This window comes from Danio rerio, chromosome 19 (assembly GCF_052040795.2).
Source record: "Danio rerio strain M-AB ecotype USA chromosome 19, GRCz13ab, whole genome shotgun sequence".
NCBI classification, from domain to species: Eukaryota; Metazoa; Chordata; class Actinopteri; order Cypriniformes; family Danionidae; genus Danio; species Danio rerio.
The window spans coordinates 33361496-33382310 of NC_141039.2; the positions used below are offsets into that span (position 1 = coordinate 33361496).

Genomic DNA, 20815 nt, shown 5'->3' on the forward strand with positions numbered 1-20815 from the left:
TTAGCCTGTCCAGAGCAAAGACTGTTGACAGTGTTCATTCACAAGATGGCGACAAAGACCGCATAATAAGTCCTTGAAAGAGGAAACAGCATAATTTCTAGCTGGTCAAATCTTCTGGTAATCTCTTTAAGTTGATCTCTCTCTTTTGTATGTTGTAGTGCTGTATTTATACCATATAATTGTAGTGTGTTGAGTGTGGGATGGAACTCTGAACAGTGAGTTACTTTTTGGTTGGCCATCTGTTTGTTTCTAATGCATCTCCTGTTTTTGTTACTGCAAACTAGTTCAGTAATAAAGCAAGAAAGAAGAAATGCCTGCATGTGTTTTAGCGTTTTTCCTTATCACAAACACAACAGTAATTTGGTAGTGTTTGCGTTGCTTTGGCTTTTTCGGGGTTGTGATCTCCTGTATTTGCAACAGAGAAATACTGGGAAACCTCTGTAGACTGATGACATTTCATGCCGTTCAGCCTTATAATCTTAAAATGTCAGCAAAATCACCTGTTTTGCCATCACTTTAGATATTATAATAATTCAAATATTAGCTCTAAAATGACATTAGTAAATTAGCAGAGTTTCTCTGACTCTGACGTCAGTTGCAGATGTGAATGAATGGTGGAAGAAAGTAGTTCATCACTGTGCATCAGTGTATTAGTATATCATCACTGATGGGACATTAAGGCAACGCACGCCTTTCATCAGTGTTGATATACAGCCATATCACACTGCTACTTGTGTGACATTGCTCATATTTTATATCTACTGTATGTGAAGTCCCCATGTCTGTGTTTGTGTGTCTTGCATTGTTAACTATCAAACTAAATTGCATTGTTTGATAGTTCACCCAAAAATAAAAATAACCACATCATTTATTCTTGCTCATCAGGTTTTAAACATATTTTGTATATAATTTTCTTTCTTCTGTTGAACAAAAGATGAGATTTGGAAAATGCTTTTGTGTTGAGCAGAAGACAGAAACTCAAATAGGTTTTGAATTAGCCAAATTTACAAGGGTGAACTATTCCTTTAATGTAGACACAAACTGTCTTATGCTTCATCAGTTTTTTTGATGACTTCATTACTTTTTTTTCAGTTGATGTAAGTTAAATTGGCAGAGCAGAACCCAAATGTGCAGTGTATGTTGTCTTTTATAAAACTGCTACCTAAGAAAACAAGTAAACATTTAAAATAGTCAGAAATAAAAATATGCAGAGGAGAGGGCTGAAATAACTCTGGCCATAGACGTTCTTGTAAATCATGTCATATTGATACCAGTATAAGGAGTAAAAGGTAATGCATTCACTTTAAAACATGCTCAATGCATGTCGCTGGTTCATTCTTGGCCTGTAACACTTGTAAATATAAAATGACAAGTGCTTCTGTGTAATAAAAGAATGCTAATGTGCCATTTGAGGCAATATTACTCTAATTCATAATGCAGCTATTATTTTGTGCAGTTCCTTTTTTGCCATTAGCAAAAACCTTCTTAAGTGTAAATTCATTACATTTTAATCAGCATGTCTTTATAAAAGGAGCTAGTCGCCTGTGGCTTTAATATTTATGATATGTTTAGCTAGGAATTAAATTACATTTGTTAAATCCCGCTGCAATATGTTTTTAAATATGGTTGAAGTCAAAATTAAAAGCCCCCTATTTATTTTTCCCCAATTTCTGTGAAAGAAGATTTTTTTAAACACATTTCTAAACATGATAGTTTTAATAACTCATTTCTAATAACTGATTTATTTTATCTTTGCCATGATGACAGTAAATAATATTTGACTAGATATTTTTCAAGTCACTTTTATACAGCTTAAAGTGACATTTAAAGACTTAACTAGGTTAATTAGGTTAACTAGGCAGGTTAGTGTGATTAGGCAAGTTAATGTATAACAATGGTTTGTTTTGTAGACTATCTGAAAAAAATATTGCTTAAAAGGGGCTAATAATATTGACCTTAAAATCTTTTTTAAAAATTAAAAACTGCTTTTATTCTAGCTGAAAAAAAACAAATAAGGCTTTCTCTAGAAGAAAAATATTATCAGACATACTGAAAATTTCCTTGCTCTGTTAAACATCATAGGAAATATTAAAAAAAAAGAAAAAAATCAAAGGGCGGCTAATAATTCTGACTTTAACTGTATTTAAAATATAAAGTCAAGCCCAAAATTATACATTAATTTGAGCTTCACTGTATGTCCCTGCTTTTTCTTTTGGTTATGTAGTGAGTATGCATTAATTGAAACACTATAAGTATTTTTTTCAAGGTTAGTTTACAATGTGCTGTTAAAGTGTGATTTTTTTTTACAGTCATTTTTATAGTGCAGGTGTCTGTCAGATTTGTCAGTGTGAATGGTTATACTCCTTTTGCACCCAAATATATATATATATATATATATATATATATATATATATATATATATATATATATATATATATATATATATATATATATATATATATATATATATATATATATATAAACACCTCTCCACTAGATGATTCACAGTGTCAAACATTATATTTAGAGGAGAATTATTGCTTTGGGTAAAAAAAAAATCCTTCCAAGTTGTACTAAAGCACCTTATGTCCAGCAGACGGTTCTGCCCCTCAACGAGACAGGACTTAAATTTTGTAGAGAGGAGCTGAGATCCCTATTATGAGCTCTGAAGGAGTCTTAATGACCACAGGGATACAGTCAGACCCGCGTCTGCTCTTCCAACCCAGACAATAAGCCTTTATTGTTACTGAGGGTTGCATAAGTGCACTCTTTCACTGGGTGTGTGTTGAAGTGTCTGCTTTTGCCGTTTACTTCAGGGCCCAGGGATTGAGTTAAAATTTACAACCTCAGGGTTTATCTCGCAGGATATTTTTCATCAAAATAATCATAACTTGTGGAGCCAAGCGGGTTTGTTATGTTTAATTTATGACTTCCCGCTGATTTGGAGGCAGAGCTGTTTAGTTGTAATATTATCAATAAGAGTGAGTTCATTCTTCTGCTCCTATAACTGATCTCCTGGGTCGAATGTTTTCTCGCTATTATGTTGAGTTCATTTTATGCTACGTTTAAAAAGAAAAATAGTCAGACAACTTACGTTAAGGATTGTTGGAATGCAACCAAATTGAAAATCTACACATCTCTTTGGATTTGGGTTTAATTTTGGAACAGTTATATTTGGTGCACTTTTGAAGAAACAGTATGGCCCCTTTGCTTTTATGTTGAATTGATTTTTTCAGGCCTTTGACTTTACGTCTGCTTTGTGTGGTTTCTAAGAAAAACCACATCTTTTGTATTTTGCCATGCTGTTGATACTGTATGTTCCTTTTCCCCTCTAAGGATCCTCTCTGAGTCTCTTGGGATTGTAAGTTGGTGGTCTGTGGAAAGTATTTATGCGGTAGCATTGCCTATTTCCTGTCTGATTTAGAAATTCATCAATCACCAGGAGTTTCCAGTCAACATGGATCTGCGTTTAGGATGCATGACTATTGCATATGCTTAGAGGGCTTTATGGCTTTTTGGTGGTCTTGGACATAAATTATACATTCCTAAAGTTTTGTGGCAGCATGCTATGAAAAGATACATATGTAAAGTAATTGCGCCCATATTATTTATGTGACATCATAGCAGCAGTTCTCCGCTGTTGCAGCATTAAGGTAATTGAAAAAGAGGCACAGCCTTTTCGAAAGAGCTGAAGTGATTTTCCAGTCTAATCCTCTTTAGATGAAACAGTATCATATTTGGCATTAAATGACGTTTGAGCTCATTTCAGCGGTCACGTTTATTTTGACAAAACTTAATGAGGGATAGTTTTATTGGTCACAAACATGGCCGACAGGTGTATGTTTCCTTATACCAACACAGATGTTTGTCACTAATGAAAATGGATTTGAAATGAAACAGAGAAGGTGCTTGGTATTACTTGGTTCAGATCATAGGCTTGCAGAAAATTGCTAGAAAATGTTGCTTTGCAGCTTTACGACCTGCAGGATGTAGTAGAAGAGTGAAATTAATACAATTATTTGTTTCTGTATCTGTATTTAGATAGAACTAGGTAGGCATGGGTTGAGTTATTTTTCTATTTGGCTTGATAATAATAATAATAATAAATTGATTAATAAAACTCATATTAGAACAATCATATGAGCTAGCTCTCTCCAACTCTCACATGGTTGCCTACTGAAGCTAAGCAGGGCGGTGCCCGCTCAGTACCTGGATAGGAGACCAGATGGGAAAGCTAGGCTGCTGTCGGAAGTGGTGTTAGTGAGACCAGCAGGGGGCTCAACCTGTAATCTGTGTGGATGCTAATGCCCCAGTATATTGATGGGGACAGCTCAGATGAGATGTTAAATGAGATGAGTCTGACTCTCTGTGGTTATTAAAAATCTGAAATTTCATCACACTGTCTCCTCTCCCCCAGTCAGCTGATATGTGATCTGATGCAATATGGCTGCCGTCCCGTCACCCAGATGGATGCCTCACACTGGTGGTGGATGAGAAGATTCCCACAAAAATGTGTAAAGCGATTTTGAGTGTCCAGAAAATGCTATATACTATAAATGTAAGAATTTATTATTAGAAAATGTGTGTTATATAATTCATATTATTTTCAGATATTCCATATGCTTATACTTGATAATTGTTTAGAGTTTAACAGAAGTCCAATATCCATAATTTGCATAGTGTCATGTGACATTGAAAAAACATGCAGGGTACTAGCAGATTGTATATGCACTTAGCATGTTGCTAGCTACTTTATAGCAAGGTTAAAATATTGCTATAAATAAATAAGAACTTTGCTACTTGTTAGCATGTTTCAACCATGAATTAGCATACTGCTACCATGTTTTCAGCATGGTTAGCATATTGCAAACCTGTTTCTAAAATCAATTAAGTTACTCATGTTGCTGGCATAAGTTATGTTTCTAACATGGTCTTGCATTGTTGTCATGAATTAGCCAAATGTAACATTTTTTGAGAAATCTTTTGTGTGTACACATCTGAGATTTTAGAACAGTTACCTATAGAAACGTTTTTTTTTTCGCTTTATTAACAAGAACCAGTATGTAAAGTTTCATTATATAACAAAATCACTTCACATTCCTTAACATAAAGTATTACATGAAAAGAGAAAAATTAAATAAAAGAAAATAATAATAGGAGAAGAGGGTACATAATGTACAGTTTACATACAAATATATTATAAATACGGTTAAAGTCAGAATTATTAGCCCCTCTTTTAGCCACCCCCCCCCCAATTTCTGTTTAACAGAGAGATTTTTTCAGCACATTTATAAACATAATAGTTTTAATAACTCATCTCTAATAACTGATTTATTTTATCTTTGCCATGATGACAGTAAATAATATTTGATTTGAGACAATTCTTTACAACTTAAAGAGACATTTAAAAGCTTAACAAGGTTAATTAGGTTCACTAGTCAGGTTAGGGTAATTAGGAAAGTTATTGTATAATGATGTTTTTTTCTGTAAATTAAAAAAAAAAACTTGCTTAAAGGGGCTAATAATTTTGTCCCTATAATGGTTTTTAAAAAATTAAAACTTCTTTTATTCTAGCCGAAACAAAACAAATAAGACTTTCTCCAAAATAAATATATTATCAGACATACTGTGAAAATTTCTTTGCTCTGTTAAACATAATTTAGGAAACATTTAGAAAAGGAAAAAAAAATCAAAGGAGACTAATAATTCTGACTTCAACTGTATTTGAAGTATATATTTCAAATTTAGTTATTAACAAAAGTTATTAAAATGTTTCCCAGTACTGGGTTGCAGCTGCAAGGGCATCTGCTGTGTAAAACATATGCTGGATAAGTTGGCAGTTCATTCCGCTGTGGTGACCCCTGATGAATAAAGGGATTAAGCCGAAGGAAAATATAGGAATGAAAAGTTATTAAATGCACTTTTTGTACAGAAAATACATGTAAACAAACATTTTATGCAAAAATGTTTAAGGAGGATCAAATAAATTAACTATTATAATTGCATTTCTATTTTTAGACTTAGAAATCATTTTTGTATACATTTTAATCTCTTTTTCTAGCACCACGAAGAGAGGTTTGCTTTTTGCAAACTTTATGTATGTGAAATTGACAAAATAATAAAATAAAGTTTATAATAAAATCAGCATCTTTTAGAGGGATCCTTAATAATAAATAACCCAAAACACGTGTTAATAAGATAAGGAAAATTAATTAAATACTTTTTCTTTTCGGCTTAGTCTCTTTATTAATCAGGGGTCACCACAGATAAGACATTTTTTTTTTATATTTTGAGCAATTAAAAATAATCTAAAAATGTTGAGAATATTGACAATGCCAAAATAATTGTGAAATATTTTATTAAAGCATTCATACATGTAAAAACATGACAACAAAGCAGATTTATCATTTATTTATTTATTAAACAGTTTATTTGCTTAAAGGGCACCTATTTTATGCCTTTTACGAGATTTAAGATAAGCATTTGTTGTCTTCAGAATGTGTCTGTAAAGTTACAGCTCAAAATACCCATCAGATTATTTATTATATAATGTAGAAAATGCCCAGTTTTGTGTCTGAGTACAGTGTAGCTGTTTTTGTAGCCTGTGGCTTTAAATGCAAATTAGTTGGTTCCCCTCACTCACCGTGCCCACGTGCGTATCTCTTTTTCATGCGTTATGTCAGATGAACAGCTGTCATAGACAGAGACAGACTTGGATAAATACAGCTCATTTGTCAAAAATACCAAGTAATTTTATTTAGTAAGTGGAGTATGTTCAAGCCTTTCTGAAATTATGAGTTTCACACAAATGTAGTTTACAGTACACACACACACACACACACACACACACACACACACACACACACACACACACACACACACACACACACACACACACACACTCTTGTGGGTGTTTACTTACACCATGCGGCTGTGGTGATTATAGCGGTTAAGAAAAACATGTCGATTTTATGCTGTCTTTATTACAAGCATGCTCTGTTTTTAAAACATTTTGAACTTATAAAACTATTTTTTGAGATGCTTATGATTACAGAGTGTATGAACAGATATTTTAATCCCAGTTTCTTTGCAAAACATGTTCTGTGGACATGTGTATGCATGTGTTTATTTCACACCAATATGACACACTATATACACAGTACTGATCCAACAGCTTCCAAAAGTAGATTTTGCACCATACAGTAGGTGCCCTTTAAAACATTTGCAAAATTATTATCGTGGTCATCCAGTTTGGACTTAAAATTACAAGCATACAGTTTCACTCAAACAACCATATGTTCTATTAGACAGTAGAATTTGTTGTTCATTTTAAATTCCAGCCTTTCCAAATAATGCATTCATCTCTTAAGCCTTTTTCTTCCGCAGATAACAGCAAAACAGAGAGAGAAAAAGATTAATCAGTGCACTGAGTGCTTTTCAGAGCTGTCAGCTATAGATTACTGTTTTCCATACCATTTGAGATGTCCTTCAGACACTGCTTATTGAACGCTGAAGCGCAGACAGTCTTCAGAGGTATGAAAATGAGAGCACTGTTTCCAGACAGTAATTGGTTCTCTAGAGTCTCCTCTCACTTCAGAAAGAAAGAAGAAGTCTTGCCTTGCGTGACTTATTTTTGCTTGATGACAAAACTAAATAATAGAACTACATCAACCGAGATGACAAGACAAAAGACGCTCCTCAGGGACAAAGAGGTGTTTAATTTGAGGTAAATATCATTGAGTGTACTGTGTAGTGAACCAACATCTGCTACCTTTTGCAAGTCTGTAAAATTGTCCTGCATGTGAAGTTTCTCCTCAGCTGAAAGATCCAATTGGCCATAAAATTGCAGTCCGTCACTGAAATGTGTGGCGGCGGCGGGATCGCAAGCGACCTCTCATTACTCGACTTCCTCTCCTGCCATCCTGCATCTGGAATCAATTAGACATGTCTGGCGTTAACGAGAGAGAGAGAGAGAGAGAGAGAGAGAGAGAGAGAGAGAGAGAGAGAGAGAGAGCGTGCTGATGTGATTCACACGTGAGTCTGTGATGCTCTTTTATTGTTATTATGGCCCATCTGTTGCTTGCTGTGACCGAGGTGGTAAATCCCACTGGGGAATCCCTTCCTGGGGCATTTGTGCGACAGCAGTGCTTTCATTACCAGCTATAATTTAAACTTCCAGGAGAAGTAAAAGTTACTGAAAAGGTTTAATTTTCTGGCATTTCTTGCTGCATGATATATATAGCAATTAATTCACACATAAAATGCCGTGAGGGACTGGATATAAGTCTTGCGTTCAGATTTAAGATATACACTGTAAAACCCATCAGTCAACTTTATCAAATAAAATGAGTGTAGGTTACTCAAAATTTACTGAAAGTTATTTCTACCCATTTGTAATAAGTTTTAAACTCAGTGTTGAAGGTAATGGATTAATTAATTACCTCATTACTTAAATTGATTAAGTTTATAGTACTCATATAGATTAGTTTGTTTGTTTTTAACTCAAATGGTTTGTTGCAATCGGTTCCTTCAAACGGTTTGAGTTGAGTTGGGTTTTACAGTACTCAGCTGGTTTGAGTTCTTTTCATTGATTGGGTTTTACTGTGCTCAAATTGCTTTGTTTACTCAAATGGATTAAGTTCACAGTATTCAGTAGGATTACTTTTTTTTAACTTCAACGGTTTGTTGCAATCGGTTTGGTTAGATGCACTTGGTCATTAAAATTCAATTCATTTTTAATTTAATTATGATTATTTATTTACCCATTAAAATGGGTTGCTTAGAAACGATAACAATATGATGCATTTCGAATTGTAATTCACTTTAAAGTTGAATGAATCTTTAATATGAGATTTCATTAAAAGAATCAACATAGGCTCATTCTGAAAACGTAGCCCTTTATGCATTTCTGAAGATCTTGAATTATGTAGCTAGAGAAGGGATGTCAAACTCAATTCCTGGATGGCCGCGGCCCTACACAGTTTAGTTCTAACCTTAATTAAACACACCTGATCAAACTAATTGAGTCCTTCAGGCTTGTTTGAAACCTACATGTAAGTGTGTTGGAGCAGGGTTGGAACTAAACTGTGCAGGGCTCTCCAGGAATTGAGTTTGACATCCCTGAGCTAGAGGAACATATGGCTGCATTTCGTCTTTAAAACAAATGCTACGAGGTGGTATGATGCTTTTCCTTTTCTTGCTTACCTCGCTTACCTCCATGTGGACGGCTTTTCCACTGTTGCAAGATTGTCCAGTGGCTCATCGCGTACATCCGAAGATTTGAGATGCAGGGTGGTGTTGACTAAGACCATGGGGTTTAAGTGCGACAAAGAATGGTGCCGGAAAGCAGGTAAGACAAAAACAGAAGCTAAAAAAATAAAGTAAACAAGTAAATAAAAGGATGAGAATGTGGTAAAACCTGAAAATGTGGCAAAAGTCAGGTTACTGTAAGGACTTTTCTTTTTCTAGATTGCTTTTCAAAACACCATGCATGTCAATCTGTGCTTTTTAAAACACTATTGGTTGGTTTTAGGGAATTGGGTGGAAAGGGGAGTCAGTCAGTAAGTCAGTCGACAGCGGCCTCTGTTGGATTTACACAAGAAGAGCAGGCATGAATGGCACTTACAAGAGAAATTTGAGATCTCAAATAGCGTACACAGCAGCCTCTGATGGAGTCGCAAAAACTGCCTGGGACATATTTGGCACTCTCTGGAAATCTATATAAGGGTACGTAATCATAATAAGCCTGGGATGAAAAGACTAGTTCATTGCAAGTTTGACATTGATTTATTATAATGAATTATTTAAATAAAAAGTTATGTTGATTCATGAAATATGATCGTTTCCCACATGAAAAGAATTGTTGTAATAATACAGTAGTCTGGCATTCATTAACAAAAAGTCCTAAATACTACAATATATACAGTATAATACACATACTATAAATTAGTAAAGTATTTTTTCATGTGGGTTAACAGACTCATTGAAAAGAAGTGACTAAAAATATCACAAAACATACACTACCTGACAAAATCTTGTCATCGATTCCAGTTGTAAGAGCAACAAATAATAACATGACTTCTAGTTGATCATTTGGAAAAGTGACAGAAGGTAGATTTTTCGGATGAATCATCTGTTGAACTGCATCAATTATCACAAATAATGCAGACCCTACAGAATACCTATTGGAACCCGCATGGACCCAAGGTTCTCACAGAAATCAGTCAAGTTTGGTGAAGGAAAATCATGGTTTGGGGTTACATTCAATATGGGGCAGCAACGGGCACTCTGGCAAGCTCTAGGTGAAGATTGGGGTGGGGGGGGGGGGTTCTAAAATATATACAATTTTAAGTCAATAGTAGTTCTATTAGTCATTTATATAATAGTAAATACATAAAAAATATTTATAATGAAGTGTAGTCAAGTAAACGTTTCCCATAATAAAATACTCTTCAATTCTGTCCAAAAAACATACAATGAAAAAAATCCTGTACATCAAAATACTATCCATATAGCTTTAACATTTAAATCCATGAGCTTCTATGAGGTAATACTTGAAAAAAAAAAAAGTTTGTCTGACATACCATGTATATGGTATCTACTATGCTTTCATTGTAAGTCAGTAGATTACATGAAGGCTCCATGTGGTGTTTCTATAGCTCGACTTTAGCAACATCATTTATGTTCTCCTTCCATCTCAAAGCCTAATGAATGCTTTGCCTGTTAGGTACGTCAGTGGCTTGTCTCGAACGCACCTCCTCCATAGCAGTAATGATTTTTCGCCGACAGCAGTGGGAACCCATTATTTAGCCCTGAAATAATACGTTAACAATATAATGGTAGGTCTCTTGATGTGAATGGCTCAAGGATTCTGTTTTGAAGTCGTGCCAGTCGATTAACTGTGGCGAAGACCAAGAGCTCGGGAGTGCCGGAGTGGGACAGCATTTAATTGCGTTGGTTACGAAGGAGTGTAAGTTAAAGTGTTTGGAAACGGCAGTGTGTTAAAGCCAGACCTGTGTGATATATGGCTGTGGTGTCGCTATATATTTTTTTCTTTAAAATACCACCAGGCCTGGACCATAAACTTAGGTGACGGTCATCTGCTCTGCTATGCTCTGGTTTTACCTTCACATGAGCATGAGAGTGAGGGAATGTATGTCTGGATATGTGTGTGTGTGTGTGTGTGTGTGTGTGTGTGTGTGTGTGTGTGTGTGTGTGTGTGTTTGGGCTTTAATGATGTAACACTTGGCCCTGACTGGGTGGTTTTGAAGGCAGTTCATGGTATTTCCCCCAGTAATTACCTATTCTGCATTAGCACTGATGGAGGCTGGCCTTGACCCACCAGTGAAGTCATTTGAAGCCTTTTCAGACAAAAGCCAATAAAAACCCACCTGCCTGGCAGTGCGCAGGCTGACTGGGACACTGAACTGCTCCATAATTGTGAGGAAACTGGTTGTGATTTTCAGAGCCGCCCTCTTTGTCTGCTCTATTCACGGCAGCGCAGTTTTGATCTGAGGGTGTAATTTAACTCGCTAAAACTGAAATGGCCTCTGAGGCCGTTTGAAGATGATGAAGTGCACTTTGACAGCACTACATGTATGAGAAATATTACTTTAAAGCATTAAGTAGGGTTTTAGGCTCTCTGACGAAAATGTGAACGGCGGTAAACTGCCACAGTTTTAGTGTGTTGCGGGTGGTCGGCAGGGTAATGGATAAGTTGTTGCTAGGGGTGGCGCTTTGGTTAACTTAAACTAATTTATAAAATAGTACATTTACTAAAATAAAGTTTAAGCATTTATTAAATTTAAGACCTTAAAAGTCATGACTTGTTCATATTGAAGTGTGAAAATGGTCACTTTATTTTGTTGGTCCATTTGTTGAATTAAGTTACATTGCATCTACATGCTAACTAATTTTCAATAGATTATAAGGTTAGGTTGGGGTTACGTTTGGGGTTAGGGTTAGGCTTAGTGTAAGTTGACACGTACTTGTAAACTTTCTTATAGTCAGATAAATGTCTGTTAAAGGAGCAGTACCAACAGATATTAAGCAAACAGTCTACTGAAACATTTGTGCTGAAATCAATCATTTGAAAACAGCCAAAAGCTTATAAACGTATGTATGATGTACAAAATGGAATGCCTCAATAAATCTGATCTGCCTGTTTACATTATAGTCACATTGTCACATATCCGATTCATATCTGATTTATTTTTACATATAAAGTCGACCAAAAACCAGTCACTGAATATCCAAATGCATGCGTTTTTGTTTTTTTACTTCATGTTTACATGGTCATTGAACATTGATATGTGCAAAAAATTTGGAACTGGGTCACATTTAGCTGGCAGTGTAAAGGGTTCTAAGATATATATTGATCGCTACCATGCCAAAAGGTTTTGTTTGGGTTAAAGTAGGGTAAGCAAAAACTTAAATGTCCCACATAAGCACTTGAAAATGTGCATTTTTTATTTGAAATTTGAAGTAATCTAAACTCAAACATGAAGACAGGGCAGGACATATATTAGACATATATTAGCTACCTCCCCTTTATACAAAAACCGCCATTAGCATTTGATTTTATCACAGCTCTGCCAGTGAGTTGAGATCAAGTACATTAAACGAGCAGCATCTTAAAGGAGGCGGGGCATGTCAGACACTTGCATTTGATTGGTCAGTAGATTTGATGAGAAATGGAAGTATGGGGGGATGTCAGAAAATAAATTGTTGTTCCATTAAGGTGGAAGTGACAAACTGCAAGCTTTACATGTTTATATCATGTCTTCTAACTGAATTTTGTCCCTGTTTTGGAACACACTAGCTTATCCCTACAACTAACAAATTTAAAAAACTTTAATTAAATTTTACAGGACCTTAAAAGATATTGTTAGGACACAATAAATATTCTACTCACCTTAACTTAAAAGAATATAACCTATAATAAACTACCAACAAAGGGCAACATGCAAACATATTAATCACTACTATAAAGATCCCATCATAGACTCTTTAAGTGCTTGCTTATTTAAATCCAAACAGCGTGGAACCAGGGATCATAAAATGTTTGTCCAGTATAAATATAAGAGCAATCATATTTTCATAACTGATGAACAAACACATCTAAAAAAAAAAAAAAAAAAAAAACTTTTTTTTCTTTTAAAAGACACTATCATAGATAGCATAGAGGTTAAGTGGTTAGCACTGTCGCCTCTCAGCAAGAAGGTCGCTGGTTTAAGTCGCGGGGTCAGTTGGCATTTCTGTTTATGTGTGTTCTCCCTGTGTTTGCGTGGGTTTCCTCCGAGTGCTCCGGTTTCCTTCACAGTCCAAATAGATGCACTATAGGTGAATTGGGTGATCACAATTGGCCATAGTGTATGAGTGTGTGTGAATGTGAGTGTGTATGGGTGTTTCACAGTATTTTTGTGTACATTTACAAATTAGTTTAATGCTATTAACAACAGCTTTCTTACAAATAAGTTGATCAGTTTTACTATATTGTTATGTGACCTGTATTGGAATGTTGTCTCTAGTGAGTGTAACATGAGGTAATTTAATGTGAAATGCAAATTTACCTCTTTGCACTTGAAATGGGTAAGATTTCCTTATAGAAGTTTAACTTAGCCTATCACAGTTACTCATAAGCCAAGTTATGAATCTCATTCAGTTGATGTAACTGGTAGTGTTAGTTCACCAAGTAGTGCATGTAACTGAACCAACATCTGTGTTGATCCTGGAACAACATTCCAATCAGCCAATCAAAATTAAGAGATAAATGTGTGATTTCTGTTAAGTTTAGGCTTAATTTAGGGTTATGTACATAATTGTTATCTAACTATATTTCACCTCTGATCTTGGAAATAATTTACAGTTAAGGGTGGGGATTAGGTATAGACAGAGCTGTGTGTGAGGCGTTCCACAGAAACGTGTTACTGTAATCTAATTATGTTTTTGAGGAACGCAGCAATGTAACGAATTAACTTTTACATTTGTTTAATTTGATTACAGTTACTAAAGTCAATGTAACTGCATTACTTACATTACAAATATAATATTTAGAAGAAAAAAATGCTTCCGCTGCACCGTCAGTTAATAAGCATTCGCATTTAAATTACTGGAGAACGCCAGCCGAAATGGTTGCTGTCGAGAGCGGTTGCTTCTTCAAGTGACATTAAATGCAGACATTACTTTGATTTCATTGAGCGGAAAAACAAAAATATTTTTGTGAAATTCAGTCCATGTACCGTCTCTAAAAGAACGTTCGACTGCTTTTAACTCGACCAGTAACTTGTTCAAGAATTTAAACAAGTTGAACAGCAACAAAAACATGGCGGCCAACTCAGCCTAAACAGGCTAAATTGAATTTTTGTGCAGGATTGGGAGTGAAGGTATCTTCTACATGTGAAGAGGAGCGTAGCTGCTTATGGGGTCGTTCACATATTGTGTCCTTTGTGCACATGCACATATTGGGAGCACCTTTTCCAGTCGCACCAGTTGAAAACCACATGACAAGAACTGACGATCAGTTTCATACTTTGTAAGGAATATACACATTTCGGTAGACTAATTACCTCAGACAAACACAGAACACCCATACAATGCAGTGCTTTTTCATACTATGGATGTAAATGGTTACAGGTATTCAGTTTACAGGTTTGGAACAAGTAAATGATGAGAGAATTTTAAGTTTTGGGTGAACTAACTCTTTAGCTCTTTTGAATATGTCAAGCTTCTGTGATCATTCATTCATTCATTTTCTTTTTGGCTTAGTCCCTTTATTAATCCGGGGATGCCACAGCGGAATGAACCGCCAACTTATCCAGCATGTTTTACGCAGCGGATGCCCTTTCAGCTGCAACCCATCTCTGGGAAAGAACCATACACACTCATTCACACTCATACACTACAATTTAGCCTACCCAATTCACCTGTACCACGTCTTTGGACTTGTGGGGGAAACCTGAGTACCCGGAGGAAACCCACGCGAACGCAGGGAGAACATGCAAACTCCACACAGAAACGGCAACTGACCCAGCCGAGGCTCGAACCAGCGACCTTCTTGCTGTGACATGACAGCACAACCTACTGCGCCACTGCGTCACCCTTCTGTGATCAACCCATTGTGAAGTTTTTAAGTGAATATTAAATTACTGAAGGAGCTGCAGTATATTTTGTATTTTTATAGTCATATTTTATATGTTTTAAAAGTAACTTCAAAGTAAAGTAATTAGTAATCTAATTACTTTTTACATTATGTAATTAGTAATGTAATCACATCACAATTGGTCACAGTAGTAATAAGTCATTTGTAATTGATTTCTTTTTAAAAGTAACTTACCCAACACTGCTGGGTATAGATTACATTTTCAAAAAAAAAAAAAAAATTATGTTTTCAAACAAAAATTATGTTTTAGGATCGCATCCAGGGCCGGCACGTCCATAGAGGCGACCTAGGCGACCGCTGAGGGCGGCAGAATAGAGAGGGTGGCGCCCGCAACACCTCCCTCACCCCCTGCTGCCTCAGTTATATCTGCGCCTAGGCGGCAGAATAGAGATGCTGGCATCTACGACACCTCCCTCAACACCCGCTTCCTCAGTTATGTCCGCGACACCTCCCTCAACACCCACGTCCTCAGTTAACTCCGGGTTTAGGGCGGCATGACTGTCCTTTGCCAAGAGCGGCAGTTCAGCTTGCTTCGGCCCTGATCGGATCCTACTTGGAACAGTCACACCCACCTTGATTTAACAGGCTGGAGAGTGTATTTGTTATCAAGGATCTTGGGCAATTCACCTAAGAGGATGTGCTCATAGACTACCTAGTGTATCAGAGAGTAAAACAGTGACGATTCTTCCTGTCATGGCTCATTCAGGTGTGAACGGAGGTCATTGTTAGTGTAAAAAAAGTGTTTTCCAAAGCCAAAAAAATGTTTAAAAAATGGCGAGCCAGCCAGGAGGTCTGGATGAGCTTGTGAGACTCAACGCAACGCCTCCTCCCGTGGTTTCCTTCGAACAACTCAGGGGAGCATCGAGGTTTCGGAAAGTCAGCAAGTGTTTATAACAGCTCGGCTTCTGATAAATTCAAACTGACATTTACTTAGAGTAGCGCTTCCGAGTCAGCGCACAGGATGGAGCAAACAAAAACAGACAGGCTGAGATTGCACAAAAAATGCTGGAGAGCTGACAGACAAACAGTTGGAGGAAAAGTTGATTTGGTTAAGCCGTGAACAGTGAGTGTGGGAAGAATGAAATGTATGAACACGGCCGCTCCACTGACACATTTGATGCAGATGACGGTTGCCTGAAGCCTGAATTCGGATAATGTTTGCATTGTTTAGACTTAATGAACGTGACTTTTAACTATAGGTGAGCGTTTTAAACAGGTCAGGAGACACAGTGAATCAGTGTGTTTGTTTGGCATGTGTGTAAGTGTGAGTGTCTGTGTACCAGATGTAGTGCTCTGAGAGTCCCCGGCTCTGTAGGCGGTGGGTGTTTCTGATTGTGTCGGCAGCCATATGGAGAAAGGAGGTTTGGAAACATCCCATTACAAGTCGTACATCAGAGGCCTGACAGCCTCGTTCAGTCCTGTTTTCATTTCAGTCACGAGTGCAGCTGCTCCAAGCCTCCGGATCCCAATCGCCTCCTTAACCCCTCACACACACACCTACACACACATACACACATACTGTACAGTACATACACATCAGAGAGCTGTGTGCCACCTTAAACACTTCATCTCATCATTATATTACACAGAAATGTCTGCGATCAGCCATCTTGAATTGCGGGTGAAACTTTTTTTTTTTTTTTTTTTTGCTGCTTCTTCTTTACAGTTTGTTCAATCTTTACCCAATGGAAAACATCCAGACTGTATATAACTAACTTATTAAATTGCATATATACTCATATTAGGGACTTATCTGAGACTGTAGCTGTTTGGTGACAGTGCCACCTATTGATCCAAAACTCAAATATTCAATTTACTTTTATTCATCTCCTAAAATGCCTTTTTTTGTGTGGTTGAAGGTCTGGGCTTAAGGAAAATAGTTGGATTTAAATGTGCATCTTGGCCTTGTCCTTTTTTTTGGATCTTGCTTAATCTGATACGCATGCTACGATTGCATTGCTTGGCCACATGATTGCTACTTGTCTTGATTCTTTCTAAACATTTTGGTCTCTCAAAGGGTGTTTAAATATGGAATTTCTACAGCGTTTTAAAAATATACTGTATGTTTTCATAAAAAGCTTTCTGATCCTTAAATTGTCACTCTGCTGCTTTGGCATGTGCACTTCTTGTTGAGGGTGATCCAGCATTGCGTTTTGTAAAAAATATTCATACAATATTTAGTCAAATCTATCTATCTATCTATCTTTCTATCTATCTATCTATCTATCTATCTATCTATCTATCTATCTATCTATCTATCTATCTATCTATCTATCTATCTATCTATCTATCTATCTATCTATCTATCTATCTATCTATCTATTTATCTATCCATCTATCCATCCATCCATCCATCCATCCATCCATCCATCCATCCATCCATCCATCCTACCATTCATTCATCCATCCATTCATTGCCTCATAGCAAGAAGGTTGCTGGTTTGAGTCCTGGCTGGGCCTGTTGACATTTCTGTGTGGAGTTTGCATGTTCTCCCCATGTTGTCGTAGGTTTCTTCCGGACATGCGGAAGAGGTGAATTGAATAAACTATTGGTCTTTGTGTGTGTGTGTGTGTGTGTGTGTGTGTGTGTGTGTGTGTGTGTGTGTGTTTGTGTGTGTTTGTGTGTGTGTATGCGTGCGTGTGTGCGTGCGTGCGTGCGTGCGTGTGTGTGTGTGTGTGTGAATGAGTGTTTATGGGTGTTTCCCAGTACTGGGGTGCGGCTGGAAGGGCATCTGCTGTGTAAAACATATGCTTGAATAGTTTCTTTTATTCCACTGTGAAATAGAGACTAAGCTGAAGGAAAAGTAATGAATTATTCCAAAATTTTTTTTATAAAACGTTTATTAAATGGTTAATTGGTAATCTCTTTAATATAAATATTATCATTTAATATCTATGCTTTTTATTGTGTTATTTGCATCTTGGTCTGAATCAAGTAATTCATTACGAAATTTTACAATACTCATTATAAATATGTTTTTTTTAACAAATTGCAATGCTGGACAACATTTTTGCGTTGTCTTTTATTATTGTATAGTATTTATTTTTATATAATTTTTTTCTTTTTCATAAATCTCTAAAAGGGCACTTATAATGAAAATTATCTTTTGTAAGCTGTTTGGACAGAACTGTTTGCTGGTATAGTGTGTCCACAGTCATACTGAGGTGATATAAACATAATAAGTCTCTTTTTTTAAATTTACTAAAGTTAAAATATGATCCAAACCCATATCATATTTAAAGATCCAGCCATTTCTTGTTTATTTCACCCATATTGTGTTTTATTTTAGCACAGTGTTTCAGTTTCAGGACTCTCCTTAACACAACTGATCAAAGTCATTCCGCCAAAAACATGGTGGTCCAATTTTTTGTCCCTGAAAACTCCCAAAAGTGAAACAAACAACCCAATGAAGATGACTAAAACGCTTTGCCTCTCTCTGTATCATCATGGGCAGTGAGGTAAAATTCAGATACACACTATGCATCATAAAATACGTCAAATTATTCCAAAGTTGGACACTCAGGATGAAGCTTATCCCACTTAAGGGAATGCTTGAATCTGAGCGTGAAGGAGCAACCTGAACATCTGTTTCTTCAAGCATACATAGATAAAAACACTCTCTGTTCACAAAAACTCACATTTGTTAATGACGAAAATGATTGCAATGCCAGAAATGATTCTTGATCTTCTCAAGCAACAGACAGCCACAGCATCCAGCAACCTTCTCCTACCCCAGGGCCAAATTTCCACCAGAAATCAAACGCTGGAAGGGATCTTACATGTTGGGATCTTCCAGTAAATCAGGTCGATCAAATGAGTTAATGTCTGACTGGCAAGCATCATTTGTCACGCAGCTCATGTTTGGATTGTGCCAAAATCCACACTTAGATTGGCGACTTTGTGACCTTATCCAGAATAATTGGCACAACTCCTTCATTCAAGCCTCTCTGGAATCGTGTTTGTTTCTGATGCACTGTAAAACACTAATATGTCTTCTGTCGCAATGGGACAAATCTCTTCAAAGCACTTTATCCCCATGAGAACTGTATTAAATGTACTGTGTGGATTTGGTGCGGTGACAGTGCTTGGAAAGTTCACTGATAAAAGCCAGAAAGGAAAACGAGTCTGACTTCACACACTGTCTCTCCTCAAACACACCTCTCTCTCTCTCTCTCTCTCTCTCTCTCTCTCTCTCTCTCTCTCTCTCTCTCTCTCTCTCTGTCATTGATTTGTTTCTGCATTACAGCGTAGCCTGATGATGTCATGATTTGTGAGAGCACTGACAGCATGGCATTAAGGCCAAACCAACTTTTCTGACATTTTAAAAGTGACTTTCTTTTCTTAAATTTTGTCCTGAGAAAGTTTCTTCTGCTCATCAATGCAAAATATATTTGATAAAAATGTGGAAAACAGTGAAATAACAAAATATAATTTTTGTTTATAAGCTTTTATTTAAACAAATTTTGAAACATAAATTATTCCTTTGATACAAAGCTGAATTTTTAGCAAGATTACTCCAGTAATCATTAGAAATCACTTTAATATGCAAATCTGATGCTTAAAAACATTTCTGATTACTATCAGTGTTAAAAACACATGTGCAGCTATATCCAGAATATATTAATGTTTTTTTTTTCTTAAAAATGCATTTATTCACATTAAAAAAAATATTAGACGTGACAATATGTTTCAAAATGCTTATTTAAAACAAATGTTATAAAATATAATGGGCTGCACGGTGGTGCAGTGGGTAGCATGTTCCCCTCACAGCAAGAAGGTCACTGGTACGAGCCTCGGCTGGGTCAGTTGGCATTTCTGTGTGGAGTTTGCATGTTTCGGTTTCCCCCACAAGTCCAAATACATGCAGTACAGGTGAATTGGGTATAGGCTAAATTGTCCGTAGTGTATGAGTGTGAACGAGTGTGTATAGATGTCTCCCAGTGATGGGTTGCAGCTGGAAGGGCATCCACTGTGTAAAAACATATGCTGGATAAGTTGGCGGGTAATTCCACTCTGGCGACCCCGGATTAATAAAGGGACTTAGCCGAAAAGAAAATGAATTATTAAATAAATATATAATCATTTTCCTTTTTTAGTTTTTTTGTTCGACAATTTCAAGCTTTCAATACTTAATAAATTTTAAACATTTTAATGCATATGAAATGTTAGTTGGTGGTTCATTCCGCTGTGGAGACCCATGATATATAAGGGACTGATCCAAAGTAATACATGAAAATTTTGAAGAACTGCCCTTATAATTATTCATTCATTCACTGTCTTTTCAGCTTAGTCCCTTTATTAATCAGGGGTCGTCACCGTGGAATGAACCACAAACTTATCAAGCAGATGTTCAAGGATGTCCTTTTAGCTGCAACCCAACACTAGGAAACACCCATTCACACTCTACTACAATCAATTTAGTTTATTCAATTCACCTAGCACATGTCTTTTAACTTTAGGGGAAACCGGAGCATCCAAAGGAACACGGGGAGAACATGCAAACTTCACACTGCACCACCGTGGTGCCCTCTTATAATCATATAAAGACTAATTATATAGACTACTGTATAATTTTCAAATGGCTACAAATTATAAATATGGCCAAACTTCTCCTGAAAAACCTTTCACACAATCTAACATATACATTGTGTCAA

At 36.3% G+C, this 20815-nt stretch overlaps 1 long non-coding RNA gene across 1 annotated transcript; it reads left to right on the forward strand.

Annotated features, from left to right (window-relative positions):
• The first annotated feature begins 7386 nt into the window (after positions 1 to 7386).
• LOC141379127 (uncharacterized) lies at positions 7387 to 10556 on the forward strand. The gene is made up of 4 exons (XR_015516984.2): positions 7387 to 7726; positions 7808 to 8034; positions 9246 to 9349; positions 9533 to 10556. It is a non-coding gene; the product is annotated as an uncharacterized LOC141379127 (long non-coding RNA).
• The last annotated feature ends 10259 nt before the right edge of the window (positions 10557 to 20815 follow it).